Genomic DNA, 22,094 nt, shown 5'->3' with positions numbered 1-22,094 from the left:
ATTCCTTAGAGACAGGCTTGCACAGAATAAACACTTAAAAGTCTTAGAAATTCTGCAAGTCTGAATAAAATGACTTAGAAAACAGACAAGCATTAGAATACACTTTGAAATTCTGCACATGTCTGAATAAAATTACTTAGAAAACAGACAAGCATTAGAATACACTTAGAAATTCTGCACATGTCTGAAAAAATTACTTCGAAAACAGACAGCTAGGCCTCAGAATATACTTAGAAATTCTGCACGTCTGAATAAAATTACTTAGAAAACAGACAAGCCTCAGAATACATGCAATAAGAAATTCTGTGTCTATAACTTACTCAGGATTGTACACAGATAAACATGTTAACTTTGATATTTTTATAAGTAAATATTGATTAAACGTAGAAAGTTCATAAAAACAGACTTAAGTTTGCAATCAGATATAAGGAAAAGGCACATAAAATTAGCCTGACTTCATTTCAACAGAAATTTTAACAATTCAATAACTTCTGCATACTATTATGCACAGCATATCTGATGTTCCTCATGTATTTCACCATTGGTGCCGGAGAATTTGCATCAATTTCAACCCGAAAGTGGACCCCATCGGGCCCCAGGTATGACACGTCTGCCCAAAATCCTCTATGTTTCCATAAATGAACATGATGAAGTCCAGAGGTTAGCTGTTCTAAGTGTGTGTTTATTTTTAAAACTTCGTCGTTATAACCCACCGGGGATTTCCGTGGGTCGCGGCGTAGAAGCTGGCCTATTAAAACGTTAACTACACCAAGTCCATGCACAAGATAATTTGCGTATGAAACAACGTCCTGAGCAATAACATGCGCTGCACGAGTTGTAGCATCATTTCCCCCGATATCCAGAAATACACACTGTAGGAACTGAGATAAAGGTGCACAGTTTCGGCGAGTTGGACAGACCGCGGACTGTCAAACCTCCTTGACCTCGAAAATAAACTTTGTACAGATCTTTATTCAAAGACAAGTTCTTATTCACTGGGTTATGCAATAAAAATCGTTCTAAGCGCTTCACATAAGAATGTCCAATAATGCCCACCACTGTCGGATCCATCATGTTCACTAATCAAACCGGGTCAAACCAGTTTCTCTGAAGTCCGTATACCTCGGGCACCGTTGGTAAAGTATAATCCACATACAAACTCAGAATGAGTGGGAATAATAAACACTTACTTTCAAAAACACCTCTTTAAACTGTGACAAATCCTCCCGCGTACATCACTTCTAACTTTGTTTGAAGTTCACGGCCAAATATTTAATTTTCACACAATCAATCTTGCTGTTTAGATAAAAGCGTCCTTCACATACCAGGGTAAAAACAAAAGTAACCTCCACGTGATCATAATCCTGCAATTTCATTGGTTATTGATGAGGTACAAGAACAAATATTTCTACAAATAGATATAGATGAACCCTCAGGTTAAAAATAACTATAAAAACCGAATACTAAAAATAGATGTGATAAAAATAGATGGAACGATACAACATCTAACGATGTTGTTGAAATATAAATAGACTGCGGATTTCCCCTAAATGTATTGCCATTTCACTTTCAAATATTACTACGCTCAACCTTCCGGTGTATGAAGAGTTATCCTTTCCTTGTACTTTGAGTCTTGTACGGATAAATATAAAACTTGAACACCTGTGTTTTATATAGATTTTTTTTTTGCTATACAATTCGGTACATTTCTTGTAATTTATAAAAAAGAAATACAAATAAAAGGAAATAACGTTATAATATAGTTTAAATTTTGAATACTTTTATTGTTAACTTCATTTTAATAATTAAAACAATATTCCATATATATATATATATATATATATATATATATATATATATATATATATATATATATATATATATATATATATATATATATAGTCTTTTATATTTGGATTGATTATTCTATGCGAGTCTGAAAATCCATATTGCGTCTACAGTGAGAGCAATTGCGGTTATAGAGAAAAAATCGCAGCAGATATGAATAGGATTATAGTGGGAAAGGACAGTAGATATGCAAATATATACAAATATATACTCATTCACTCCGGTACTCATAAACGTAATGCAAATTCAGCGTTCAATAAAACGCCGGGATATAAATCTCTAAACTTCGTAGGTCACCTGAGTCACTCAGGTGACCTATTGCTACGCAGGTGTGTTAAGGAAGCACTAAGATAATCTTACTTGACTAAATCAGTGATACAATATGACGTCATAGTAGGCGAGATGACGTCAAGTTTAGAACATAAGTTTTCCTAATATTGCTATTTAGAGATATAATTTGACCCCTGAAAATGAATAGAAATTTGCAAATATTAACAAAAATAAAATGTTTTTATTTTGTTATGCTGTATCTGTCACTTGAATAAAAATCTCCGACCAATGACGTCATAACTGTTCAACAAGTAACTTGAGAATCGATCATGTTGTGTAACGAGAATTTGGCCAAAAGGGCAAGTAAAAAGATACGTAAAAGGAGGTTTAGAAGCAAATACCGTGAATATTGTGTGTTATTCATGTGAAGTTAAAAGTATGTTAAACAGGTATGTTGATTTATTTTCATCGATTATATCTTCTATGGAAGACAGTCAGCTATTTACGTATCCTGGTTGGCCTTTCCTCTGTCATTCGTGACAACAATAATGGAAAAGAACAACACTAAGCTGGATACTTAAAAACATAAGATTTGTACATATCGAAAGCTTGTGTTCTATAATACTTGGAAAGTGCTGCTAGAATCGTGAGGTAAACATGGTTTGTAGAAATATCTCGGGTTATATGCATAAAATGCAAAACATCGGGTAAGGTTTCGTACATATATGTGGAATAATTATTTTCCCGATAGGACAGTGGGATTCTAGCAGTTATTTTTAGGCATAAGAGATGTTTTTCAACTATGTTATTTACTCAAAGAAATTATTTAACCCCGGGGTAGTGTTGTTCTGTGAAGCTTTTCATTAAGGATATTTTGCTTTTAATAGCGGTCACGTGATGACGTCGAGGTGGTGCACTACTTGGCCTCGGACACTCCGTGTCTTTATGTAATAGTTAATAATAGTTTATGTTTTATCGGAGACTTTGATGAATTATTAATTTTAATTTACTTAAAAAAGTCTAAATTCCCCGAGAAATGATTTGTATGCTTCCTTAACATACCCGCGTATCCGTTTTTGTCCGTCGTCGTCCGTCGTGCGTTAACTTTTGAACATTTTCAACTTCTTCTCTAGAACCGCTCAACCAATTTCAACCAATTTTGGCATATAGCATCTTTGGGTGAAGGGGAACAAAAATTGTGAATTTCATGGTCCCTGCCCCCCTGGGGCCTGAGGGGTGGGACTAAAACCACCAAAATTGATGCAATCTTTATAAATCTTTTTCTTTACTCCTGGACATCAAGCAGTCAAACTGTTGACATGATTGTAATAAGCATTTGGCCCTCTACCAAAATTGTGAAATTCATGGCCCCAGGATCAGGGGTTGTGGTGCTAGGGTGGGGCTCTATAGATCATATAGTAAAAGTGCATTAATTCTTTGAAAATCTTCTTCTCTTCTCCTGGGTATTATTTAAACAAACTAAGTGCATGGTTATGACAAGCAATGATGCCTTTTCCAAAATTGTGAAATTCATGGTCCCAGGGACAGGGGTTCTGGTATTAGGTCGGGGCACTATTGATTATATAGTGAAAATGCATTAATTTTTTGAAAATCTTCTTCTCTGCTCCTGGGTGTTATTTAAACAAACTAAGTGCATGATAATGGTGCACAAGGATGATTTTTCCAAAATTGTGAAATTCATGGCCCCAGGGACAGGGGTTCTGGTGTAAGGGGGGGGGGTGTCTATTGATTATATAGTGAAAATGCATTAATTCTTTGAAAATCTTCTTCTCTGCTACTGGATATTATATAAACAAATCAAGTGCATGGTTATAATAAGCATTGATGTCTTTTCCAAAATTGTGAATTTCATGGCCCCTGGGTCAGGGGTTCTGATGGTTGGGTGGGGCTCTATTGATTATGTAGTGAAAATGTATTAATTCTTTGAAAATCTTCTTCTCTGCACCTGGGTATTAATTAAACAAAATAAGTGCATAGTAATGGTGCACAAGGATGCTTTTTCCAAAAATGTGAAATTATGGCCCCAGGGTCAGGGGAAAATCTTCTCTACTCCTGGGTATTATTGAAACAAATTGAATACATAGTTATGATAAGCAAGGGTGACTCTACCAAAATTGTGAAATTCATGGCTCCAGGGTCAGGTTCTGGTGCTAGGGCGGGACTATATAGATCATATAGTGAAAATGCATTATTTCTTTGAAAATCTTCTTCTCTTCTCCTGGGTATTATTGAAACAAATTGAATACATAGTTATGATAAGCAAGGGTGACTCTACCAAAAGTGTGAAATTCATGGCCCCAAGTCAGGGGCTCTGGTGCTGGGGGGGGGGGCTCTATTGATAATATAGTGAATCTGTAGTAAAAATGCATTATTTCTTTGAAAATCTTCCCTGCACCTGGGCATATCAGAGGCAAAAAGAGTAAAAGTTTTAATAAAGATTTTTGAACATCTGGACCATTTGTTCAATATTGTTCTGGTCCTGGCCAGGGCTCTGTTAATTTGTATTCAACTGAGAGGAGTTATTCCCCTTTGCCATTTACTTTTGATAGTTAATCACTGTAAATAATGTACTTGCAAGGTTAATAGAATAGGAGAATTATGCAAGATTTTTATTGTATAATACAAAAAGTACTTTTATAGTTTAAATGATAAGGTAGACTTGTAAGTAATAGATAAATAAAAATGAGACAAAAATAACCTGTCTTATTCAATGTTCAACAAAGACCAAGAGAGTCCAATGTAAGAGATTTCATCAAGAAATTAGAATAGTACAGAATCCCTGATAATTTGTTAATATACTGTATGGTGATAGTGATAAATGGGGAACAGATTAGAACCTAATTTATGAACTGTTAATGAACAGTAGACTAATTATTTTGTTGATCCTGATCACCCTGTTTTTCTTGCTTTGGGCAACAGCTTTACCTTTCAGTTCATTTCATACTCTATGGATCCTCTAAATTGTTGTATTATACTCAGGTGACCGTTAAGGCCCTTGGGCCTCTTGTCTAATTTTAATATTTTTTTATTATAGACTATTTATTAGCTAAAAATAACAGATTATGAAAATGAAATTTACTGAATGTCGGCCTTCACATTAAACGAGGAATAAAAAAGCGATATTTCAACAAAAATAGACCAAAAATATGTATAAAAACCTTGATGATTGTGTTTCAGAAAATCTGTAAAATATTTGTATTGCATGTATATATATTGCAGTGAAATATATGGAGATAACGAACAGTATTCATACTCAAAAGTCCATTAAACATTACAAAATAGGAGCAGAGTAACACGGACCTCCAAACATCAGAGGTGGGATCAGGTGCCATGGAGAAGTGAACATCCCCTGCCGACCGGTAACACCGGCCGTGTGCTCCTTGTCACGATCGGGAAATAACGGAAAAATCCGTCGACAATAGTCGACAATGCAGGTAACACAGTAAATATTAACGATCCAAAGATAAAAGTAAATTTCATATGACTGATTTTGACCAACAAAAAGAGAATTGTCAAAGTACATGTAAGGTAAGGATACGTGCTTTATACAATTGTCATGTGATTTACACTTAGCAGTGATTCTTCCCTTAAAACGACATTCTGCCAGAGCAAGGAACAATTTAAAGAATCCCTCTGTTTATTAGATCCTGAGAAGGAAAAAAGCAAAATGGTGAGTAGTCCTTTTGAGCATCGCTTCCATTTCTTTAACAGAATATTATGTGAATATGTATTGAAATTGAATGTTTTAATGGTTAAGAGATAGGCACATATAGAAAAATTATTAATAATAATATCGTTGAATCGGAGATTAATGGTTAGTTAAATATTTTAATTGTTTTTATTAATGTTTGTTTGAAGAATATAACTGATTGCTTAGACCTCCTAACAATGAAATTGAATTCTCTTATCTTTGCTTAACATTTCAGGGAGATTGTCACATGTTTTGATGAAAAAAAAATGTTTCCAAGAACTTTCAAATGATTTCATCAGAAAGAGGATTTCCAAGAATTTTGAAAAAGGAAAAAAGGTATGTAGAAGGACTTTTAAACATTGGATTTTAAACACTCTTGTGACAAGTATCTTGAGATTATGAATTGCTTATTTGTCATAAAGTAACTGCGAATCACTCATACATTTTACTATCTGTGATGGTTTGTTGTTTATAACAAAAATCCAAAACTTTTGCAAGAGAAACCAAATAGGAACCAATGCTCAAAATTATGTTCATGCAACATAAACTAGTGTAGATTTATTTGTCCATTATGCTATGTAGAGTGGGGGTTAAACATTTTTTAATCAGCAATATAAAGCATTTTAATTGAAGACTGTCTTAAGTCGAAGACAGCAAACGGTCAAGGAGTATATTTAGTTTTCTCCACATTTTTATACCTAGGCCTAAGTGATAATATTTTAATTTCCTAGATAGTTTTCAGCTTTCAAAAAAATATACCAATTTGAGATGCAACAATAAATTTTTTTTTTCATTCGATATACACGTATTTGATGCACATTTGTTGTTTATATTATGATGAAAGAGTTCAAGATCAAATAACAAAAAACAACATAGGCTAAGATAAAACTTTTCACTCCAGAGAATGATAAAACTTCTTCCAGTGACAAGAGCACAAGGCGTCATGGAAAAAAAGCAAGTCTGTTCTGCTAAAAAAAAAGTAGTGGGTAAGTGAAACAATCTCGATTAGATGCAATAAAGATAAGGAACGGATCTGATTGTAACATTTGCTATATGTTGAGACTTGTGCGTGTTCATGGAGTCTGCAATAGTTATTTACCGTACATATTTAATTTTGACTAGAATTTCTCAAAGCTCATGACCTGATAGTTTAAATGACTATAAGATGTGAATAAATTACATTTTATCAATAGGAAACTCATACTGATATACGTTTTTGATAAGAAGGTTTTTGTTCTTTATTTGTCTATAACATTGGTTGAGTTATATTAAACAAAAATAAAAAAAAAATAAATAAATAAAAGCAAAATTCATTTTCGTGAATTTTTAATTCGACGGGACGTGTTAGGTACGTCTATCTGTCTGTTAGATATTCCTTGTGCAGCTCATAACCTGCATGAATAGCAGGACACGAAGAATAAAAAGTGCGTCGCTGTGTTTAGATAAGATTTAGAAACAATAAACAGAAATCATGCTCAACAGATGGGAGATTTGCATCTGTCAGATTAGAGATTAATGAGTTTAGTGTTGGTACATTTCCGGTACTTCCCTGATCATGCCGGTATTATCTAATATCTTCATATTTTATTTTATCTCGTGGGCATTGGACGGAGACTGGCCTCTTGATTGCAATTGATAGTTACTTTCAGATTAAATAGTTCTATTTGGGTAGCTCTTATTTTCAAAATAAATTTATAGGAAAATTATTTAAATTGATATTGTGTAATATAATACTTGTATTTTAATTTTTAGGTCACCTGAGTCACTCAGGTGACCTATTGCTATCCGTTTTTGTCCGTCGGCGTTCGTCGTGCGTTAACATTTGAACATTTTTAGCTTCTTCTCTGAAACCACTCAACCAATTTCAACCAATTTTGGCATATAGCACCTATGGGTGAAGGGGAACAAAAATTGTGAATTTCATGGTCCCTGCCCCCCTGGGGCCTGAGGGGTGGGGCTAAAACCACCAAAATTAATGCAATCTTTAAAAATCTTCTTCTTTACTCCTGGACATCAAGCAGTCAAACTGTTGGCATGATTGTAATAAGCAATGAGCCCTCTACCAAAATTGTGAAATTCATGGCCCCAGGGTCAGGGGTTGTGGTGCTAGGGTGGGGCTATATACATCATATAGTGAAAGTGCATTATTTCTTTGAAAATCTTCTTCTCTGCTCCTGGGTATGAAATAAACTAAGTATGTAGTTATAATGAGCATGGCTGCCTCTTCCAAAATTGTGAATTTCATGGCCCCTGGGTTCAGGGGTTTGGGTGTTAGGGCGGGGCTCTATTGATTATATAGTGAAAATGCATTATTTCTTTGAAAATCTTCTTCTCTGCTCCTGGGTATTAAATAAACTAACTAAGTACATAGTTATGATGAGCATAGCAGCCTGTTCCAAAATTGTGAATTTCATGGCCCCTGGGTCAGGGGTTCTGGTGTTGAGGGGGGGGGGGTTCTATTGATTATATAGTGAAATGCATTAAATCTTTGTAAATCTTCTTCTCTGCTCCTGGGTATGAAATATACTAACTGAGTACATAGTTATGATGAGCATGGCTGCCTCTTCCAAAATTGTGAATTTCATGGCCCCTGGATCAGGGGTTCTGGTAAAGGGGGGGGGGGAGACTCTATTGATTATATATTGAAAATTCAGTTTCTTTCAAAATATTTTTTTGTACTCCTGGTTATAAAGCAAAGAAACAAGTGTATAGTTATGATGAGCAAGGATGCTTTTACAAAATTTTTGAAACTTGTGGTCCCAGGGGTTCTGTTGTTTCTCGGGGGGGGGGGGGGGGGGCTCTTTTTGATTATATAGTGAAAATGTGTGAATTCTTTGAAAATCTTCAACTAATTGCATAGTTATGATGATGAGGGTAGCTCTTCCAAATTTGTAAATTTTCATGACCCTAGGTCATCGCAGCAATGTTAAGGCTTCCCGAAGCTTTAAATACGTTCAAAATATAACACTGCATTGCAAGGTCCGTTTTGATTTTAATTTGTAAGTTATGTACTTAAGTACGGCCAATTTATATAAAGAGTTTCCTTAGCTATTTATGAACATATTTGTTCTGATATCACATTATTTCGTTGATCACGTGACTGTCATTTGTAATTTTTTGAGTGTTTCACATTAATTGCTTCGGCGCAGCTGATTAACACAATTTTTATTAACATTTTGTCATATAAATAAACTCGTCGTATCCTTGTGAACCCGAAATATGCTTGGGAAAAGTAATACTATTACCTGGGTACAAAATGTTTCACAATAAATTCAACTTACCGACTAATTTGAGGGTATTTTCCACTCAATATCGTCATCTGTATTAAAACAAAGCCATTACACATTTTTCCCAAGCAAGATTCAGATAGAGGGGAAACTCCTCTTACAGATTTCCACAAAAGATTTCAAATAAATCTTCATTAATCACCTGCGCCAGACTCTTTTGTATACATGTTATAAAATATACCTCTATCCACGGGCGTTAAAAAGGGTAAATGTCAAACGTATATTTTTCGTATATATTTTGAATACGGCGATTTCAAACAAGAGTAATAAAGCAAAGTATTTTAAAATATTCGGACATATAAGATTTAAAAATACGATTTAAACACGTTTATTTTAAAAAAGCTTTCTGACATTTTATATGCAGATTGAAAATAAGGTGGAAAGTTTATGACACTCTCCCCATCATAACAGCTCAAGTTTGCAGTGACTTGACGTCATTTTCAATTATGACGTCATACATATGTAGTTCAGAGGAGTGAAGGCACAGAGTACACTGCAATATTCTACGGGAAGCCTTAACGTACCCGCGATGGGTTTTGGTGTTAGGGTAGGGCTGTGTTAAATAGTGAAAATGCATTATTTCTTTGAAAATCTCCTCTGCTCCTGGGCATATTAGAAGCAAACAGAGTAAAAGTTTTAATAAGCAAGGTATTTTTACCAGAATTTTGAACATCTGGACCATTTAGTCAAGTGTTCTGGTCCTTGCCAGGGCTCTATTAATTTGTATTCTACTGAGTGAAGTTATTCACCTTTGCCATTCACCTTTGATAATTAATCACTGTAGATAATGTATTTGAAAGATTAATAGAATAAGAAAATTATGCAAGAACATTTATTGTATAATCAGGTAGACTTGGAAATAATAGATGAATAAAAATGAAACAAAAATAACTTATCTTTTTAAATGTTCTTCAAAGGCCAAGTGAGGCCAAAGTGAGAGGTAATAATAGAGACATCTATTATGATCTTAATCGTACTATTTTCCTTGCTATTGGGCAACAAAGCTTCGTTTATCAGTTTATGGATCCTCTAAATTGTTGTACTCAGGTGACCGTTAAGGCCCTTGGGCCTCTTGTTATATCTCGACAACGATTTGCAGAGTGTCATGTCTGGCTAAGATGACAAATTTACAGTATAAGAACGAATATAATGATTAGTGGTTTAATATTTTATCAGGCTTTAGCATTGTTCATTTAAAAAAAAGATGAACAATGGTGCTGAAGTAAATTTGTAAAATATACCAACCAGTTTAAAATATTTGTTCTAAACAACTACGCCAATTGAGATACTGTGGAAGCCGGTAGGTGCCAGGAAGAAAAATATTTAATCTGGCGGCCGCCACATAGTTATCTGGCGACCGCCACATAAATAATTGGCGGCCACCAGAAAGTTATTTGGTGGCCGGCAGAAATTATCTTGCGGCCACCAGAAATTATATGGCGGCCGGCAGATTTTTTTTTATCTGGCGTCCTCCAGAAAATTATTTAGCCGTCGCCAGATAAGTTTCTGGCGGTCGCCAGTTATTTATGTGGCTGTCGCTAGATAATTATTTGACGGCCGTCAGAAACTTATCTGCCGGCCGCCAGATAAAATATTTTTTTTACCTGGCACCAACCGGCTTCCGTAAGATACAAATCAATCATTAAGAATGATAAAAATCATTGAAATCTAGTTTAAAGATTACATTTTTCATGTACTCTCAACTCTTTATGATAATAGAACAATATTTAACGGGGTATCATATACCTTGGCGGTGTATTTTATTTAAATTCTTAAAATAACCTGTTCATGAAATTTATAATATATAGCGATTTACATGTAGAAGCTTAATGTATTAAAAGTTTTAATGAAAGAAGACTCTCTGTATGATTCAGCGTCATAGAAACGCAAAAAGATATCAAGAAATACACATCTTATTAGTAAGATCAGTGACAGATCACGTCCATTTGGGTACAAATGTTGGAAAAATACTTTTTATCATAAAAATTAGTTTTTTCTTAAAAAGTCTCATGAAATTTACTTTTAACCATTGGTCGAATTGAATATTTCAGAATTTATAAATATTTGTTTTGATTTATGTAAATTTTACTACGCCTTAAAATGATTTTGGTAAAACTTCAATATTTATATTCTATTAGATAAATTAGAATTAAAGAAGAAAGTTAAAGAAAAAATGAAGATATAAACTCAGAATTGTTTTTACATTCCAGAGAATGATAAAACTTCTTCCAGTAAAAAGATTCAAGTTAAATGAATAAGAAAACAACAACAGGAGGAATTAACCTAGAAATCACGAAAATGAAAGTCCAAGAAAAAACCTTTACAATCAATTTGTCAAGGAGAAAGACCCATTCCGATATTTCTTAACACTTAATCGCAAAAGAGGAAAAAACAGAAGAAGTAACTACTGTTAATTGATTCAACGAAGAATAGTTACTTCCAGTCATATGTTGACTCGATCTTTCTCAGTGATCATGAGATAAAAGATCCCACAGAGGCTACCACATCTGTTTCATATATGGATGTTTCCCTGACTATCTATTGGAACTGACGGTCGACTGTGAACTAAATTGTAAGACAGATATGATCCAGCTTGTATATTTGATATATGTATTGGTGATATAATAAAATACTGGAGTGAAAATTATTTTGCAGCAATTTTATTAGGACTCAAATTTTCCTATATTCACGCAGATATGTTAAGGCAGTACCCTGATCATTTTTCGGTAAATTTAGACTTTTTTGTAAAATGTAACATTGAGAAATCGGAAAATCTATAGAGAAAACATTTACTATTATTATCCTTTGTATAAACGTCATTGAGTCTGAGGCTAAAAGAAGCACTCCACTACGACGTCATCACGTGACGTCTATAAATAGAAAAAATGCCTTAATGAAAAAGTGAAAAGTTCAACACTACCCCGGGGATAATTCATTTCTTTTTGTGAAAATAATTATGTAAAAACATCACTGGATCATGAAAAGTGCTGCTAGAATCCTACTCTCCCGACACAGAAAAAAATATTCCAAAGTTTTGCATGAAAACTTACTAAAATTTTTACATTTTGTACATACGAGAAAGGAATTGTCATCAATTCATGTTAACCACACGATTCTAGCAGCACTTTCCAAGTACTAAAGAATACAAGCTCTCGATACAAACAAAATTTATGTTTCAAAGTATGCGGCGTAGTGTTGAACTTTTGTATCTTTGTTGTTAGAACAACAGAGGAAAGGCTAATCGGGATTTCAAAACACTGCCTGTGTTCATTATGGTAAAACATGATACGAATAAATTAGCCTACCTGATTCTTAATCTTTAATTCCTAATGAATTACACATGGCATTCACGGTATATGCTTTTAAACTCCCATTTTATATATTTGTTTACATGAATTCTCGTTACGTTTAATTTTCACTCGGCAAATATTTGATCAATAGTTATGACGTCATGGGTTTGGTATTTTGTCCCTGTAATAAATACTTAGCTATTTATGGCACCCCAAAACGACCAGATTTAGCTTATATTATTTATTTTGAATGATTCCATTCATTTCTTGGACCTGAAATTACACTTTAAATATACATATTAAGAAAACATTATCTCTAAAGTTCACGTCATGCAGTTTACTATGACATCATATTGTATAGGCAAGTAGGATATTTCGGTGTAGCCTTAACTTCTATTTTTTGCCAATTATTGCTAAATATAGAAATTGGTTTGTTACTAACAATAGAAGCAAATGACACTTTTTATTTTTTATATCCTGATATAACCTAGATCTTAAAAAAAATATGACAAAATGAAAAGTTCTGTATATCCTTCCGGATAAGCCAACTGTGAAATTGATTTGAAAGCCATTTTGTGTATACTCACACGTAGAAATATACACAGAGAAAATGGCGTGACGTCACAATGAGGCTACAGAGACGTTAATAAAAATATGACGATATAGGGCAGAGAGAAATTCAAACATTGAGTATATTTAGGGTGCATTTAAACATGAAAAATGTAAATATAAGGAATGTTTTAAGTTTAGTGTGAGTTATTGGTGTGTAAATTGTAAATCACACAGACTTGTCATGTAGGCATATTTCATGAAGCGCGGTAAAGGCCAAGAACAGTAGAGCTGTGTTTTTCTACAGAGTCAACTGTGAAATTGATTTGAATATATTTCCATTTCTATTTGTTTTCTATGTGATAACTCTTTGAAAGTTAGGAGAGTTGATTTCTTGATCATTCTAACGGAATGCAAATTTTGCCAACCGAAAGGTCAGGAGCTAAGAAGGCATAATATGCATGTAATTCTCGTGCGGCTGTCTTTGTGTCTGACGCTAAGGTGGCCTAATATGCATGTAATTCTCGTGCGGCTGTCTCGTGTTTGACGTCAGTGGGCGGGGACTATTGAAATTGACATGTGAGGCCTCGAGTAATTTAAATCTATTAGTCTACATTTTTATTTTTTAAAATCTAAATTTACAATTTTATTTCAAAATGAAATGGAAATATAAGGAATCACCGTCTAGTTAGTAGAGTATGCCAGGGACATCATAGTTGGAAACGTTGGATAATTTATGCATAACGGGCGAAGCCCGTTATGCAAATTATCCCACGTTTCCAACTATCGTTGATACCCTGGCATACTCTACTAACTAGACAGTGATTCCTTAAGTCATTTTCGTGTATACTCACGCGTAGAAATATGCAAGGAAAAACTGGCGTTCAAGTGACGTCACAATAAGCTACAAGGACATAATAAAAATGTAACGCTATAGGGCAGCGAAAAATTCAATCATTGAGTATATTTTTCGTGCTTTTGAACACATGTAAAATGTCAATATAAGGAAAGTTTTTAAGTTTATTGTGAATTATTGGTGTATAAATCGCACAAACTTGCACGTAGGCATATTTTTATGAAGGGCTACCCTAATGTAGTGGACGATTTAAATGGAAAATTAAGTTATCTATTTCAAGCAAAAAGTTTCAAAATGAAAAAAATATACATTTATTAATGGTCTGTTCAATATTTTAAGAATTCTGGAATAATTATTCTAAAGAATGATAAAATACATGTTTACCAAAAAATAAAAGAATGAATAAATAAATGAAAATAAAAGTCACGGTAAACATAATGCATTTCAAACAAGAACAAAGATCATAACGATGGTGACGTCACGGTATAGTATCTATCCGGAGAGTGCGTATGTAGTACCCGTAATGTATAAGGTACATATAAAATATATATGAATTACATTTATTATGAAAATAGTACACGATTCAAGGTTGGGAAGTTTTATAGGATTGGATTTTACAGAGTTAGTAAATAACGATAATTTGGATTGGTTGTGATCATTTCTTATGCATTCGGAAACTTTCTAGTTTTATACAATGATTTTGGAAACGTCCTTGTCCGAGTTATTCATAGATTTAAGGTTTTCCATCCCTAATAGGACCTAACTCTCTATCTTTAAATATCCATCACGTATATAATACTCTGATATTAATTCAAAGCATTTTACAGTAGAAAAGGATTTACCAAGAGAAAGTTTCAAAATTCAAAAAAAGTTATAATTACATTGTAATTAACAAAAATTGCATAAATGTCTATGGAGACAAGCACTATTTTAAAAATAAAAATTCAAATAATAAGAATATCAATAAATACTGCGGTGGTAAGATGCACTAAATCATTAGAAAAAGAATGACAATTGAAAATAATTTTTTACCGTATAGATTTTTTAAAATTGATTTTTATAACCTTAAAAAAGAGGGAGATAACTCTTCAACAAAGGTCAAGGTCATTAATTAGGATACGTTCCATTCTTACATGCTAATAGTAATAAATGGGAATTATGTCTAAATGTACTGAGTATTCCACCCTTACATATCTTTTATGTATTCAAATTCATTGAATCTGATGCTATTAGGGATGGAATACCTTAAGATTGGATTAGAGATACATACATTCAGACTGCGGTCTATTTAAAGTCCAGAGAATTTCACGTTTAGATCAGTTGATTTGAAACCTTCTCAAAGGTTTGTACCAGCTCACTTTCTGGAAGGGGTGGATCCCTGTCTCTGTCGTTCAATTGACTCGTTCAAGTTGCCCAATTGTCTCGATCATTTACTTGGACATTTTAGTGTTAATTTTCCAGTTCCTTATTTCTTTTATTAAACCTGTTAGGTTAGGCATATCAGATTTTTCTTGCAGGGATGAGTTATTTCTGTTCAGGCTTAGCAATGGGTAAGACGGGCTCTGAAATTTTAGACCTCTTTGGTAGGCACTATTTTTTATTGAGGCTCATAAGTAATTTAGGTTGATAGTACATCTTTATTGTTATAAATATGTAAATGTATATGCTTTGTGCTATTAATAAAATATAACTGTAGCTACAGTAAATACTAATTAAAATTCTTGGTTTGGTAAGTCACTTGCGTGACTTATTGAAATACAACAGATTTATTGGTTAGTAAGAACTTGAAATAAAAACGCGAAGTACTATAATTATTGATACAGAAAGTTTGTGTCACTTAAGGAGTTAATTTGAGAATAAAAGAGGTATTTTCATACGATCATTTTCGTTACATTGGTATCGTGTTATTTTCTAATTACATAGGTACCGTGTAACGAAATTCGGTTACGTTGGTGCCGTGAGTGGTACTGAAACCAAATCCTGTTACATTGTATTGTTTTAATAGACTTTATAGCTTGAATACAGTTCATTATCTCTATATTTCATATTATATTGTCAAATCATCGCAAAACTTTTAGTATTTACATTTGCCAATGTCTTTCCTTATATGGCGATTCGAATTAAATTGACATTCAATTTTCAATGACATGCAGTTGATCACGTACGACAGTCATTCTACGATAAATGGACCAATTCAGGGTATAAAACATGAAAAAAATAATTGTTTCAAATAGCAAAGTGAACATCATAATTCTCTAAAGGACATATCAGAGAACTTGAAAAAATAAAGAATGGTCAACAAATCTCGTATCGTTAACTTTCTACAACAATTTCAATATACCATTGATTTTAAGGTAATGTTACGGAAGTTAATGCTTGATAAAGTCTTATTATTTTTAAATAAAGCTGAATTTGACTATTTTTTTTGTTTCTGATGTGCAGTATAGAACACTAAAGTATGATTCATCAAGTCTCACATGAATCCGAAATTAAGTTAAAATTTCGGGAAAAATATCGTTACGGAAGTTAATCGTCACGGAAGTTAATTCCCAGCAATAAAAGTTAAAATTCTCGGCAATAGTTCAAATCAAAGTTTGTTTTAGTATATTAAACAAAAGTATGAAGCAATTCCCTTCCAAAATGATATTTTTTTTTATATCTTTTATGCAAAAACTTTCCTGAATTACCGTTACGGAAGTTAAATTTTTAAGAGAGACAACTGTTTTTGTCTAATTCATTTTGTTATGTCGAAAATTTCACCGTCTAAAATAGCTGATTCGCAACTTGAATCGATGATATAAGATTCCGTGGTCACTTTCAGATAAGTTTCAGTTCTTTTTGAAATCTGCATTCTGTGCGTGAAATTCAAAACAAAATCGTTACGGAAGTTAATTGATTTTTAGCGACATGCTTATGATTTCGCATGAAAGAAGATCCATGTATTTCTTTGCGAGAAATGGTTTGATTTCTTTTTATATGGGATAAAAAACTTTTTTTTAGCATTCATTGAAATCTATTCAGAACGCTGAAAAGCTATTAATTCGATCTTGAAATTTGTAAATAAATGAAGCGACATGAAGATTTGCAGTTGAATACGTTTTTCAACATTACATTATGTTCATATCAAAACTTTAACTGCATATATATCGGTAAAAAATTACAAAACCATGTGTGTATGTTAAGTCTTAGAGTTGAAATCGATTTTAAATTTATAGTTAAGATATTATAACGGTAAATTTGTAAGCGACATAAAAAATTCTTAATTGGCCATGTTTTTGTAGAATGACTGACGAATGGAAAGCAAACTGCACGAGACTTTTGGAAGGTCTAGACTGTGATGTCACATGACGTCGTTCATGTATATATGTTGCATTTCCACAACAAAATCTAAATAGTGCATATTTTTCTATGTAACACAAATAAAAATAAGAAATAAAATATTTTTTTAGAGTTTTATTGGGATATGACATGAAGTTGGTACGTGTTCAGATCTACTATAACGCCTTAATGAAATCTCATTTCTTAAATACTTTTAGAAATCACTTGAATCTTCCATAATATGTCACTCATTATAACATCGTAAACAAGTCAAAAATACGTTTGACACATTAGCAGAGCTGAAAAAGTAAATGAATGGATTCACGGAGTGAACAAAAATTTTAAACACCTTACTTGCATGTTGAAGTTTGACAACTTTATCGAAATTCTTATAAATAAAAGTGTGCGACCTTATTCCATCTGTGAAAGTACTTTGAACGGTCGAAAACAACGAGTTGATGGTTTTCAGAATTAAAATTAATAGGACCATTAGCAGCATTCGTTTTTTCAAATTCTTTGCAGCCAGCGATGCTTTTATGGTTTTACAGCGATTGACGATGAAATAGATGTTAAGGACGATGACAAAAAGGAGGAGGAGACCATCGTCAGCTATGAATAAGAATCGTAAGTTTTGGACATAAAGAGACCATATTACTTCCACAATAAGAACTCCGTACACAATACTTACAATCAAACAGAGGCCGGATAAAATACATACTTTCCTATTTGTGAGATAGACACGGCTTCTTAGTGGGTGGACAAATGACAAACATAACGTATCTCAGTGATAAAAGGACCACTACATTCAAGGATGAAAACATTTTCGTTGCGTATGTTGTAACAAGAAGAATGCTTTGAAACTTAAAAGCTTCACAGATATTTTGAGGATTTTCAAGAAATTCATTGAGAAGAAAATTAACCTGATAAAAGACATCAGCAACAGCTAGGCTTAAAATACTCAGGTAGAATGGTTTTCTCAGCTTAGCATTCTGTAAAATGACTACAATGGTTGATAAATTTAAAAAGATCCCGAAGGCGGAAAAAGTCGAGTTTAAGTATTGCAGTAAGACGGGTTTCTCTGCACTGTTTGAAGAGGTTTCCGTCGAAGCGGAAGCCAGGGTGTCGGTAGAACCTTCCTGTCCAACAGGGTCCTCTAGTGAGGTCGCAGCGCAAATATTTTGAAGAAGAGAATCTAGTGAGAAATCTCCATTTCTTACTTCAATGTTCAATAAGTGAATGCAATCAAGGAGGTGAGAAGCGTTTTTCAAACATTGATCAAGTGTTTCTGTGACGTTGACATCTTTAGGTGTATCTAGAACTGCTCTATGAACGTGGATTCATTACTCGTATCGCCTTTTGACAACAGTGATACGTTGGAAGAAAACATTTCAGTGGCATCATTTGAACTCGTGGTCGCCGTCGTCGATATCTGTGAGGAAGCATTACCTCTCTTGGTTGTTTCTTCAGGATTAGCACAAATTTGTAAGCAGTACGCCAGAATGACGAAACACGTACGCAATACTTTTTCTGTGCCCTCTGTTTAACAAAGATGGAAAATATTAAATAAGATTTACATATGCAAATGTTTTCACTAAGATAAAACTTTTCAATTATTCGTAAAAACATGTTCGTCACGTGTTCTAAAATTTATTGTTCAGTCATCAACGATTGACGTAATTTCACAGTGACGTCGTCAGTGGAAGAGAAGTTCAACACATTCAATTTCTACTATTGAGGTTAGAAAAAATTAAATCATTTTATGGGTTTAAAACTTGAGTACACAATATACGTTGTAAATCAGTCTCAAATATAAATATAAGTTATAAGGTATCATTTAGAAACTTTATCGGGATATTCAGGGATACATGTATATCAGCCTATTTTGGGAAATGCCATTTTTGGGGAATTGGGAATAAATTATCGGTTATTTGATGAAATTGGGAAAAATAAAAAATCTTGATTACATCATGTATTCAGATGTAATTCATTTAACATTTCAGCATGAACTCTAATTTGGGCAATCATGCAAATAGACAGTTAAATGTTATGATCCAACTTCATCATACAAGATCAATTATGGGTAGTACATGTGTGTATGAGATTCCAATTTAGGTCATTAGAATCTGTTTCTGGAGATTATAGATATAAACCTCGTGTAAAAAAAAAAAACAAAAAACAAAACAAAACAAAAAAAAAAAAAAAAAAAAAAAAAAAACTAAGTTCCATTTTAATATGTAAAAATGCATTGAAAATATATTTTTCTATCTGAAATAATACCTACAGTTCCATTCGTAGATCAATTGAGTAGGTGGAAATAACTTAATCAGAAAAACAGATGAAATTCGGATTAAAAGGCGATGTTTTACAGTGTTTTTAAACACGTGTTATGACTGTAGCTTTGCTAAATGAGTTAAATAGAGGAAAATTACTGACAATATGACAATTTTACTTAGTGTTTTCCAAGTTAATTAAAATTAAAAGCCTTGTTCACCAATTAGGAAAAATACTGCCAAATTGGGAAAAATTGAATTTACTTTCAATAGGGAATGGGCCGAATTTCGGCTCCTGAAAAGGTACTGATAAATCCCTGGATCATATTAAAAACTTTTATGGGGATATAGATACGGGTTGCATGTAATCAAATCTTAAGTAAGTTTGATGACATGAACAACTCGTATTAACATCCTGATAAAAATTTATAAAATGATACCTTATTTCTTAATAAAAACATGCTTGAATGGTTAATCAGACAACTTTAACTATTATTTTACATATTTTTTGCCTTAGTTTACTTTAGGTGTGAAGGAAATTCATGTTACTGATTTTTACAGGCGATAAAGATAATATAGGTCATGTAGCTTTGCACTCTTCTTTAAAGGTGCTTAGACACAGATTTGAACTTAATATTTTCTCAAATTTTCTGTATAATATCACGACTTATATATTGCTATAGCAGTTCACACGAAAATATATTATCTGGAAATTATTGGAACTACGAATTCCGGGACGCGTTTGATTAACACATCTTTGCACTTACACAAATTTTAACTTTATCCTTAATATTTAAGAAAAGAAGCGATTTTGTTACGTATTAATGAAAAATATTACATCTATAATCCAGAAAATTCAGAGTAAAAATGTTCGAAAGCAAAACCAGCTCACCAGTATTGTCAGTCCGTGCTCTGTATTGTGTATAGAGTTTAACAAATTGAACACACCCGTGAAGCGTAAACTGTTTTTGTAAACAGGGCACGAGCTCTGTTATTGTTAATGTTTACGATTCACCGGGTGTGTTCAATTGTTAAACTCTGCACACATCACTGAGCACGGACTTACAATACTGTTAGTGGGTTTTGCTTTCGAACATTTCTACTCTGAATTTTCTGGGTTATAGTTTTATTATTTTTCATTAATACACAATAAAATTGCCACTTTTCTTAAGTATTAAGAATAAAATTAAAATATGTGAAAGCGCAAGGATGTGTCAATCCAACGCGTCCAGAAATTCGAAGTTTTAATAACTTCGAGATGAAATAAGATTTGTATTATATTTTAGTATGAAATGCTATAGCAACATACAAATCATGAAATTATACAGCAAATTTTAGGAAATATTAACTTCAAATCTGTGTCCAAGCACCCATAAATGTAGGATTTTTTTATATTTGAGAAAGAGCAATTGAAAAATTTCAAAGTGGGTCACTTTTCAAAGGACGCAAAAGAAATACATTTAACAAGCATTTATATTCTTATATTAAGTATGTACATAAACGAAGGAAGCATGTGAGGTTTTTGTGATCTTCTTGTGTTTTCAATGTTTGCAATATTATGTAAATTTTCAATGTGCGAAGAATGCCGGTGTTAAAGGGAAATAAAGCTTGATAATTGAAAAGCATTCAATTGATAATGAAATTGTATTGAAGATGCTCATTGGCTTTAATGGTCAAATGTTCGTTACAGCCCAGGATATTGGAGGTACATTTCCGTTTTATTATCTTTTCCTCTAAAAATGTTCAATGGTGTTTGGATGATCAAAACTCATTTAAAAGGCGGTCCAACAGGGAAAACATTGTTGCACAATGTAAACAACAATTTCTAAAACTAGACAAACCATTGACAAAAAATTGATGATACAAGGATATCAACAGTCTCGTTTTAAGTCAGTATTTAGCAAGATCTATGGAAGATACAATGACCTTGTCAGCAAATACAATCGATCATTAAGTTGAATGCTGATTGACGTTTTTTAAACGAATTGTTAGGTCACACTTAATTATCTACGGATTTTTCCATTTGCCCTATTATGACGAGGAATACACGACGGGTAGGACTTTTCGACAGGGGTTGCTTTCCTCCTCCATGGCATCTGATCCCACCTCTGATGTTTGGTCCGTGTTTGCTCTGCGTGCGATTTGTATTGTTCCAATGGGCTTTTGAGCTTGCAAACTGTTCGTTTTCCTCATATTTTCTCATTACGATTTAATACAGTTTTTGTGTATGCATTCTCCTGCTAGTATGTCTTATTTTATAACTAAATTGAACTTATTAATTGAGCTTATTTTGACTTCCTCAAAATTAGCCAGAAATCTTCATAAAGTAAAGACGAAAACATATTCTAAATATTCCGAAATCAATATTATTTTCTGGAATCAGTAATAAGGGAAAAATTGATCAGATTTCAAGCCTTGCTCTTTGTCTTGATTCACAAACTTTAAACATTTCATAAGGGGTTTTCGATTTTTCTTAAAAAAGAAAAAAGAAATGAATTATATAAAATAAGAAATGTAATCATATTTCTTACCCTTAACTAAGGCCACCATTCTGCTTAAAGTCACTTACTAAAATTCTACAGCAGAGGTTATTATTTAGAAAACAAATAAAAAACTCGGACGACAAAGATAAAATGAATATAAATTCTCCAGGACATTAAGAGTTCATCAAGTGATAGCCATAAAGGATACAAC

The 22,094-nt window shown here is 33.0% G+C and overlaps 1 pseudogene; it reads right to left on the bottom strand.

Annotated features, from left to right (window-relative positions):
- Positions 1–473: 473 nt before the first annotated feature.
- Positions 474–1,297, bottom strand: LOC133199207 (uncharacterized; annotated as a pseudogene).
- Between the last annotated feature and the right edge of the window lie 20,797 nt (positions 1,298–22,094).

The sequence above is a fragment of the Saccostrea echinata genome, unplaced genomic scaffold, assembly GCF_033153115.1.
Source record: "Saccostrea echinata isolate AGI-Se365-2 ecotype Australia unplaced genomic scaffold, CSIRO_AGI_Sech_v1 ptg000033l, whole genome shotgun sequence".
In the NCBI taxonomy this organism is placed as follows: domain Eukaryota; kingdom Metazoa; phylum Mollusca; class Bivalvia; order Ostreida; family Ostreidae; genus Saccostrea; species Saccostrea echinata.
The sequence above is the reverse complement of the archived record's forward strand: the minus strand, read 5'-3'. Positions and strand labels throughout refer to the sequence as shown.